The sequence below is a fragment of the Diabrotica undecimpunctata genome, chromosome 11 (assembly GCF_040954645.1).
Source record: "Diabrotica undecimpunctata isolate CICGRU chromosome 11, icDiaUnde3, whole genome shotgun sequence".
Classification (NCBI taxonomy): Eukaryota; Metazoa; Arthropoda; class Insecta; order Coleoptera; family Chrysomelidae; genus Diabrotica; species Diabrotica undecimpunctata.
Window position 1 is genome coordinate 636,956 of NC_092813.1, and position 8,194 is coordinate 645,149.

Consider the following 8,194-nt stretch of genomic DNA (forward strand, 5'->3'; position numbering starts at 1 on the left):
ACTATCCATTTTTAATTATCATTTGTAACTGGACTACGGTCCTGGCAAACAACCTTCTTAGTCTGTAGTGGAACAGGTTTGGTATAAATACCTGTCCTAGATTTTGTAGGTTATCCAAAATAATATTTGATAATAGCATTGTTTAAATAGAACTAGTTAGCCAACGCAATGTATAAATTTGTTTGATTCTAATTGAGACAGTCACTAGATGTCACCACTCTTTCTGTCTCAATAGATTTTAATATACCATTGTTTGTTTGATATACGTTATACTAGATGGTGCTATGTGAAAAAGTTAAAGACTAAACTTAACGTCCATTTTTGATCCATTGAATTAAATTCACCAGCGTTGCAATATTTCACTGACATAGTAGCAACAGGTATATTTACAAATAAACATGTAAAAAAAAACAGACCTTGAATAACTTAAGATATTCATTTAAAATAGGGTTATTACTATCAACTAGTAAATATCGTGTCAACTAAAATTGTACATAAACGTACTGTGGCTTCTAAATCTTCCTATATCTAAATAAGTTTAAAGAATTTAAATATTTTATTTTATTTGGAAGTGTATTACAAAAATTTGGTCCGAGGTAAGTAAAACATTTTAATTCTGTGTGTTTAAAACAAAAAACATTTGTATGAGAAATGAACAAATTAGGTATTTAGAAATAAATTTTAGCGGATAATACATACATTCGATAATATTTGAAAAAAGTGATTTTAAATTAAAATAATGTTACTTCCATAATAAATCGTTTTTTACAGATGGCTGGAAATATTTGTTGTTATTACAAATGTGGTTTATCATCATACAAAATTCATGGTTTAAGAATGTTCAGATTTCCGACAAAAAATCTTTCGGCTTGTCAAACATGGATATTACACTCTGGTAAGTAAATAGAAACTTTTTTTATATTCCTTTATTTTACACCGTTTCCGTTACGTAATTAACTTAAAAAAATGTTTATTTTTTTTTTTCATTCATCATTTGAATTTTACGTTTTCGTTGGTATTATAATTATGATATAATAAACTTCGGAAAAACAAATTAGTGAATAAATATCAAGTTATCACATAAACAAAATATTAGATATTTAAATATGTATTTCTTTAGCTACCTATTTTTAGTTATTGTATTGAAAAGTAGAAATAAGTTCATCTTTATCGGAGAACTAATTTATACACCAGTCCATCTGTAAAAAAATCATTGATTACACGTAAAAATCTTATAAAGATATTTGAAGGTTCTAAAAGATATACGAGTGTTAGTTAATAATAAATCTGTGAAGACATACAGGTATTTTGGTTTGTTTTTGTTTAAACAGTTTTAAAAAGTGAGAGGTCATTCTTTTGCTTATAAAACGTTTTTTATCCAGTTTAGAGAAAAATAGTTAAAATAAAAATTGTAGATCTCAAAAAGTTCTTCCTTTTGTGAGTTTCTAAATTAAAATATATAAAGAATTCACCAAAATTCACCAAAAACCCTTGATTTTGCAGAAATTTATAAATTTTAATAACTTTGTTTTTGCATAATGGTATGTAATGTAACTAATAACAATAGTGACCATTTGTTTATCATGGAAAGCGATTATTTAAACAACTTTTTGTTGAGCTACCCCAGTTAAAAAAAATTATGTTTTACGTGCCACAGAAGCCAAGATATTGCAAATTTTACAAGCGCTATTTATTTTAAAAAAGTTCAAATCTAAAAAAAAAACGGAGCTCAGATGGTTCTCCATTCTACTTTTCCGAAGAGGTATTTTACGAGTACCATCATTTTAACGGGTTATAAATTTTTACTTCTTTACCGCATATGCCATCTCTAAGCTGGATCGCACAATTCAGATATTTATTTAGAGTCCCTTCAATTTTCATCTTTTACTGTTAATAGACAATGGAAGTATGATTTTAAGAATAAAATGCTTTGGTTTTAAATATAAAATGCTCGCTTGGCTCGTAATGGCCATAGAAGATTTTTTTTTTAGGAAGTGTGTTTTTCATCAGTTTTTCATTAGCCTCTATATAAGTTTGTGGCATAAACGATATCAAAGATATAAATGTTTATAAACAGATTAAATAACCTATAAACTATTTGCTCTGATTGACATTTAGCGCACTGTAATAACTTATTAATTTCCATAATTTCAAGGAGCTATGTTATATGTTTTTGCACAAAAAATAGTTATTTTAATTTATAAATAACTGCAAAAATAAGGTTTTTTGCAACTATTTCGATTAATAGTTTCTTGTATTTTAATTTAGATACTCTCAAAAGTTACATTACTTTTTATGATCTACAACTCTAAAAAAGCTGAAAAAATCTTAAACAGATATTTAAAGTCTCTAAAAGGTATATGAGGGGTAGCTGATGACAATTATGTGAAGACTTTAGCTAATTTTGCTTTGCTTTTTTTTTTAAACAATCGTAAAAAGTGAAAAAAGTTTATGCGCATAAAACGTTAAAATAAAAGTTCATAAAATGAAATAGATCATAAAATGTTCTCTAATATTGATATTTTTATAATTAAAATACATAAAGAATTGACCGAGATAATTTAAAAACCCTTATTTTTAAAGTATAATTTATAAATGTTAATAACTTTCTTTTTGCATAACGATATGTAATACAACTATTTAAAATTATGGCAGTTAATGAGTTTTTAAAGTGTGCTAAATGTCATACAGAACGACCATACAGTTTATGAGTTATTCAATTTGTTTATCCAGGAGACCGATTATTTAAACAACTGTACTTGTCCAAACAGTCACTCTAGGGATATTTTGTAAATAGCAATCGATTTTTTATGGCTTCGTTTTAAATTATTTAAAAAAAAACATCAAGAATATAATAAATTTGTTTTTAAAAATCAGTTTGAAGAGTAACAAATTTTTAGCATATAAAAATTTCTAATAACTTTGACTTTTTTATATCATACACTTGTATGTAGGCTCAATATAAAGCTAATAAAAAAAACATTAAAAAAAACCAAAACCTTCTATGGTCCAGAGAAAATCAAATAGCATTTTTTTTTCTTGTTTAAGAAATTGCAAATATTTTCATTGTTTATTAACATTAAGAGCTGAAAATTAAACATTGTAAAAGAATTCGATTTATCAATAGCATACACAGTGAAGAAGTAAATTAGTTTTGAAACATTAAAATAATGGTACTCGTAAAATATCGCCATAGAAAAATGCAAGGGAGATCTGTCCGCTGCAATATCTCAGCTTGTTTCTTGTTAGTGGTTATAGAAAGTTCTGTTTTTTTTTTAAATTGTGCTTTTACGCCAGCTTTTCATTGAGCCTACGTACAGCCGTATGACATGAAAAATATCAAAAGTAGTATAAATGTTTAGAAGCTAAAAAGCACTTTTGCAAACCGTTTTTTTAATAATAAGTTTAATAAAATGGTGAAGTTTATAAATAAAGCTTCAAATAATCGATTCAAAAAACATCAAATAACTGTCAAAGGTTAAACACCCTTGTTAAAGTTCCTAATGGATTTTAAAGATTTAAACAGTGTTAAACAGATATATTAATTCATCGACGAGTTAACAATACGAAGCGAAGTTCTTTAATCACAATGTGATAAGAAGACGAGTATTAAATTTGGTTTTATATTTCAATAGTCGAATTTAATTGTGGCTATATTGGTTTAATTAAAGAAATCCAGAGAAAATCCCAAGAAATAGGTGAGATCCTTTTTTTCTTTCTTTCCAGTTTAAGAGAGGGTCCTTTAGGTACTCACGTTTAGGTATTGTGTTATTTGAATATATTAAAGAAATTGGTAAAATAGTTTATCCAAAAAATATTACTTTTAAATCTCGCATTTCGAATAATCGAATCTATATTTTCCTTACTTCTACTGACATCGTTGATCAACTAATACACCGAACGTCATAATTAATTTCACCGTCATCTTTATCTGCAGGCTTCTTTCTGCGACCAAAAGAATCCTTAATTCAAATGTATCTCCTTCCATCCCGCATTCACTAATCGAACAGTCCCTAAGAAATACGGAACATCAGATGATCAATAGGCATATATCATGAGTTTTCTGCTCTTTGTATATTTTTACTTCATCTTTTGCCAAATTTAGACACGATATTTAATTAAGTAAAAAAACTTTATGTACTTCAAATACTAGCCCAAGTCTAGTTTAAAAAAAAAATGTTAATAAAAAATAACCTTAAAATATCCAATCCCTTTTTTAATCAAAAGGTTATACTTGATAAAATAAAAGTTTTTGAACAAATCTGGACCTAACCATATATACTCTTTTCTTCCCTCACCCTTTCCTTATTCATCCTTAGTTTCACAAGATACCAATTATCCGAACTCTTTTATAAACTATTTCGAACTAAAAGCTGCACTCAAATCCTATAAATTTACAAAAATTAGGGTTTTCTAGAATTATCTTGAAAAATTTCTCGAAAATTCCTTAGGCACCAACGACCCTCTAAATGAAGCCAGTAAATTTACCACTGACATACCGCTGACAATCGTTAATGAAAGATCTTGCCCTAATCTATACTAATATAAAAGAAAAATCATTACAAAAAAAAATTTTGTTAAAATCCATTATAAAAGGTATATAAATTAAAAAACCCAAATGGGCTATGTCATGAAGACAAAAGGTTTTTGGAATCTATATTCCATCATCGGTGTCTAGGTGAACATGTTTTGAGCCGCTAAATATCTGGGTAAAAATCCGTTAAAAGTTATATGTTACAATTTAGTTTACATTATTTAGTCTTATATATTAGGATGTTAAAGCTACCAGTGGATATAATAACATGGCAAATGTTATCATATCCACTGGTAACTCAACCCTGGTGAGGTCCCAACCTCATATAAACTTATACAAAGTGTAGTAAATCTACTTCAAGATAGATCTAACGAACTAGTATTATCACTCACTGAGAACAAAACCAAATTAGTAAAATTTTCCAGAAGAATTTTCACTCCCTTAACCAAAATTTTATTTAACAATTCTCTACTTTCTGCAGTTAATTAATGTAAAATTCTCGGTTTTATGTTTGACTCCAGATTAAATTGAAAGAGTCAAATCTCTGAACTTAAAATCAATTGTTTTAAAAGTTTGTTTGTTTGTTTTAAAACCCTCAGTCATCTTCAATGGGGTGCCGATAAAACTTCTTCTAGGTCTGAGCGCTTTTCGCTTTAGTCCTATTGAGAGTGTATACCCTGAATCTAATGAACTTTCTCCTACCCTAAGACGATAATCACTTCTACTTTCGTATGCTGCATCAACATCTGCAAATCCATTTAATCCCGTTCATTCCCTAATTGCCACAATGGCGTCTTCTTCCACTAACAATAACCAATACCTTATCATAAAACCTATACCTCAATTAATTTGTCCACTACTTAAAAATATTGACCTTTTCTAGACTGGTTCATTTCCTCTAACTTTACTTCCCCTCTGGGCTAAAGATCTCCCTTCAATATATACCTCACTCAATATTTTTAACAAACTTGAATCTTCTAACCTTCTTATAAAGAAAGCATTTTAAGAATTTTATTTTCTATACAGATGCTTCTAAAACTACCACTGGTATTGGTTGCGCAGTAACCACTAAACATGAACTTGTAACATCATCTCGGTTACCCTTAATATGCAACGTTTGCACAGGTGAACTATATAGTATTCTGTTGGCTTTTAAATGCATCTCCCATCAAAACAGACATATTGCCATTTGTTCAGATTAACTTTCATATCTCCATTTAGTAAATACAATTTTCACTGACCACCTATTAGTTCAAAACATTCATGACATATACCAAAATCTCTCTGCTTACGATGTAAGTCTCTCTCATATGGCTGCCTTCTCACACCGGAACTACTGATAATAAAACAGCAGATAATTTTGCCAAAGAAGCTACCAACCATGGGGTAACTGAAGTCACCCCAATTCAACTAGCTAACGAATCTCGAAATTCGTTTTTAAAAAGTCAGTAGAGGATATTTGACAAAACTTAGAGCAAAAGAGCAAAACAACTTTTCATAAACTTCAATCTTTTATTGGTCATCTCTCCCTAGACTTCATAACTAGAAGAGAAGCATCGACTATTAGAAGACTACGAATCAACCATACCAAACTTACCGACTGCAAACAATTCACCAACCTGTATAAAGCACTGGACTTGAAACCTTCTCTAAGGAACTAGAGAATCATCTACCTCTTCCTCAACTGTAAATTGTATATGTTGATTATGATTGTTGAAAATGTTGACTATTTCATTAATTTTGTGCTTAGGAAGTGCCAAAACTAAATCATCTACATATCTTTTAATAAAAGGAATGAAAAAAGTGTAATTGTTGATACAATCACTGATAACATCATCCATGACTAGATCCCATAGCACTATCAAAAATTTGTTTTTGGTAGTGATATGGGATCTTTTTTTTTCCTAATATTGTTATGAAGCTATTTTCTTGTGGCATTTTAAATTAATTACTATTTAAATGGGAATAAGCCACAATTAAAGGTTAAAATACGTTTATTGACGTTTCAATTTCCATTAATTTTTTTTCTTACTCTTATATAATATATATATATATATATATATATATATATATATATATATATATATATATAAATATATATATTTATATATATATATATATATATTTATATATATATATATATATATTTATATATATATATATATATATTTATATATATATATATATATATAAATATATATATATATATATATATATATATATTATATATATATATATATATATATATATATATATATATATATATATATATATATATATATATAAATATAAACATATATTGGCATAACTGCCAAGTTATCTATATCTTAAATACAGAACTTATTTTTTTAATTTATTGTGCAGAAAGTTGCTTTTTTTCAGTTGTGTTAATAATAATATTGTTGTAGGTAATGCTGCATTGGAAAGTCTGGAGCTACCCGATTTAAAAAAAAATCTATGCAGTAAGCATTTTGACCAAAGATATCTAAATGCAAAATATTTACCCAGTACTGCTATACCAAAAAAATATAGTGAGGTAGAAGAGGAAGGTTCGTTAACGACACCACGCGTTTTTCATACGTATTCAATAGAAAAACAACCATCAACCAGTGCCAATACTGTTTCGCACAGTGATAATTCTGAACTTGACGATTTTGTTGATGAGCTTTTTAGATATGCCGTTATCACCATTGGTCAAGAAAAAAAGATTTCCTAATTATCACACACTTTAAAGGAGATTACATGCATCTCGAATACGGATTAATTTTCTTAAAACTCGCATAACAGCACTAAAAAAAGAGACTGGTTAAGATTAGGACAAAATCTGTACAAACTGCACGAAAGCCACAAACTCAGTTTTCTGCTGCAGTTTTTCTTGAACACTTTGCTATCATAACGTTTGTTGGACTTGATACCATTGTAGTTAAACATCGATCTAATATTTTTAAACTAGTATTGCTGGTTCATACATAGATCCAACTCATACATTGCTTATTTTAGTTCATGCAAACAATGTTACAATCGATTTCTATAACTATTAATGTAAACAATTTTGTTTTGTTTTTTTACCTTGAATTATTATTTTGTTAATATTGTCTATAGTGTAGATATTGGAATTTTCATAAGTGTTATCTAACTATTAAAATAACGCGAATTTAATTTTTGCATAAACAGTCATATCGGGCGAGTTGATTGAAAAAAACATTCTCATTTATATAAACAGAAATACAAAAATGGTGTGTGTATTATAAAATACATAAATAAATAAAATAAAGGGTACTATTTATTAAAGTTTTGTTAATTATTATTCCTTTTATCCCAACACATAGATTAATTTGTCCCTAAATATGTGTTGCCTCTTGTTGTGGCATATCGATCTGTTTATTTGTTTCAAAACCATTATCAAAAAACCATACCCATAAATTTACTATATTTTCAAACGTCATTTTAAAGATTAAAAGATTGAAAATTTAATTTTCTCAAAACATACATAAAACCATTGTTTAAAAAGATTTTTTTTTAAACAATGATAAAACTCAAGTCTTGACTAAAAAATAAACCTCCGCATGAGTGTTCTAAGACGATAGCAGTCGAGTCTATTTCAATTAAATATTTAATCCTTTTCTAACAAATCATATAACCAAATTAAATATCTGGTAA

General features: G+C 27.7%; 1 long non-coding RNA gene across 1 annotated transcript; it reads left to right on the forward strand.

The window, feature by feature from the left end:
• The first annotated feature begins 482 nt into the window (after positions 1-482).
• Positions 483-7,617, forward strand: LOC140452887 (uncharacterized). Its single transcript, XR_011952231.1, has 3 exons — positions 483-596; positions 772-895; positions 6,943-7,617. It is a non-coding gene; the product is annotated as an uncharacterized lncRNA (long non-coding RNA).
• The last annotated feature ends 577 nt before the right edge of the window (positions 7,618-8,194 follow it).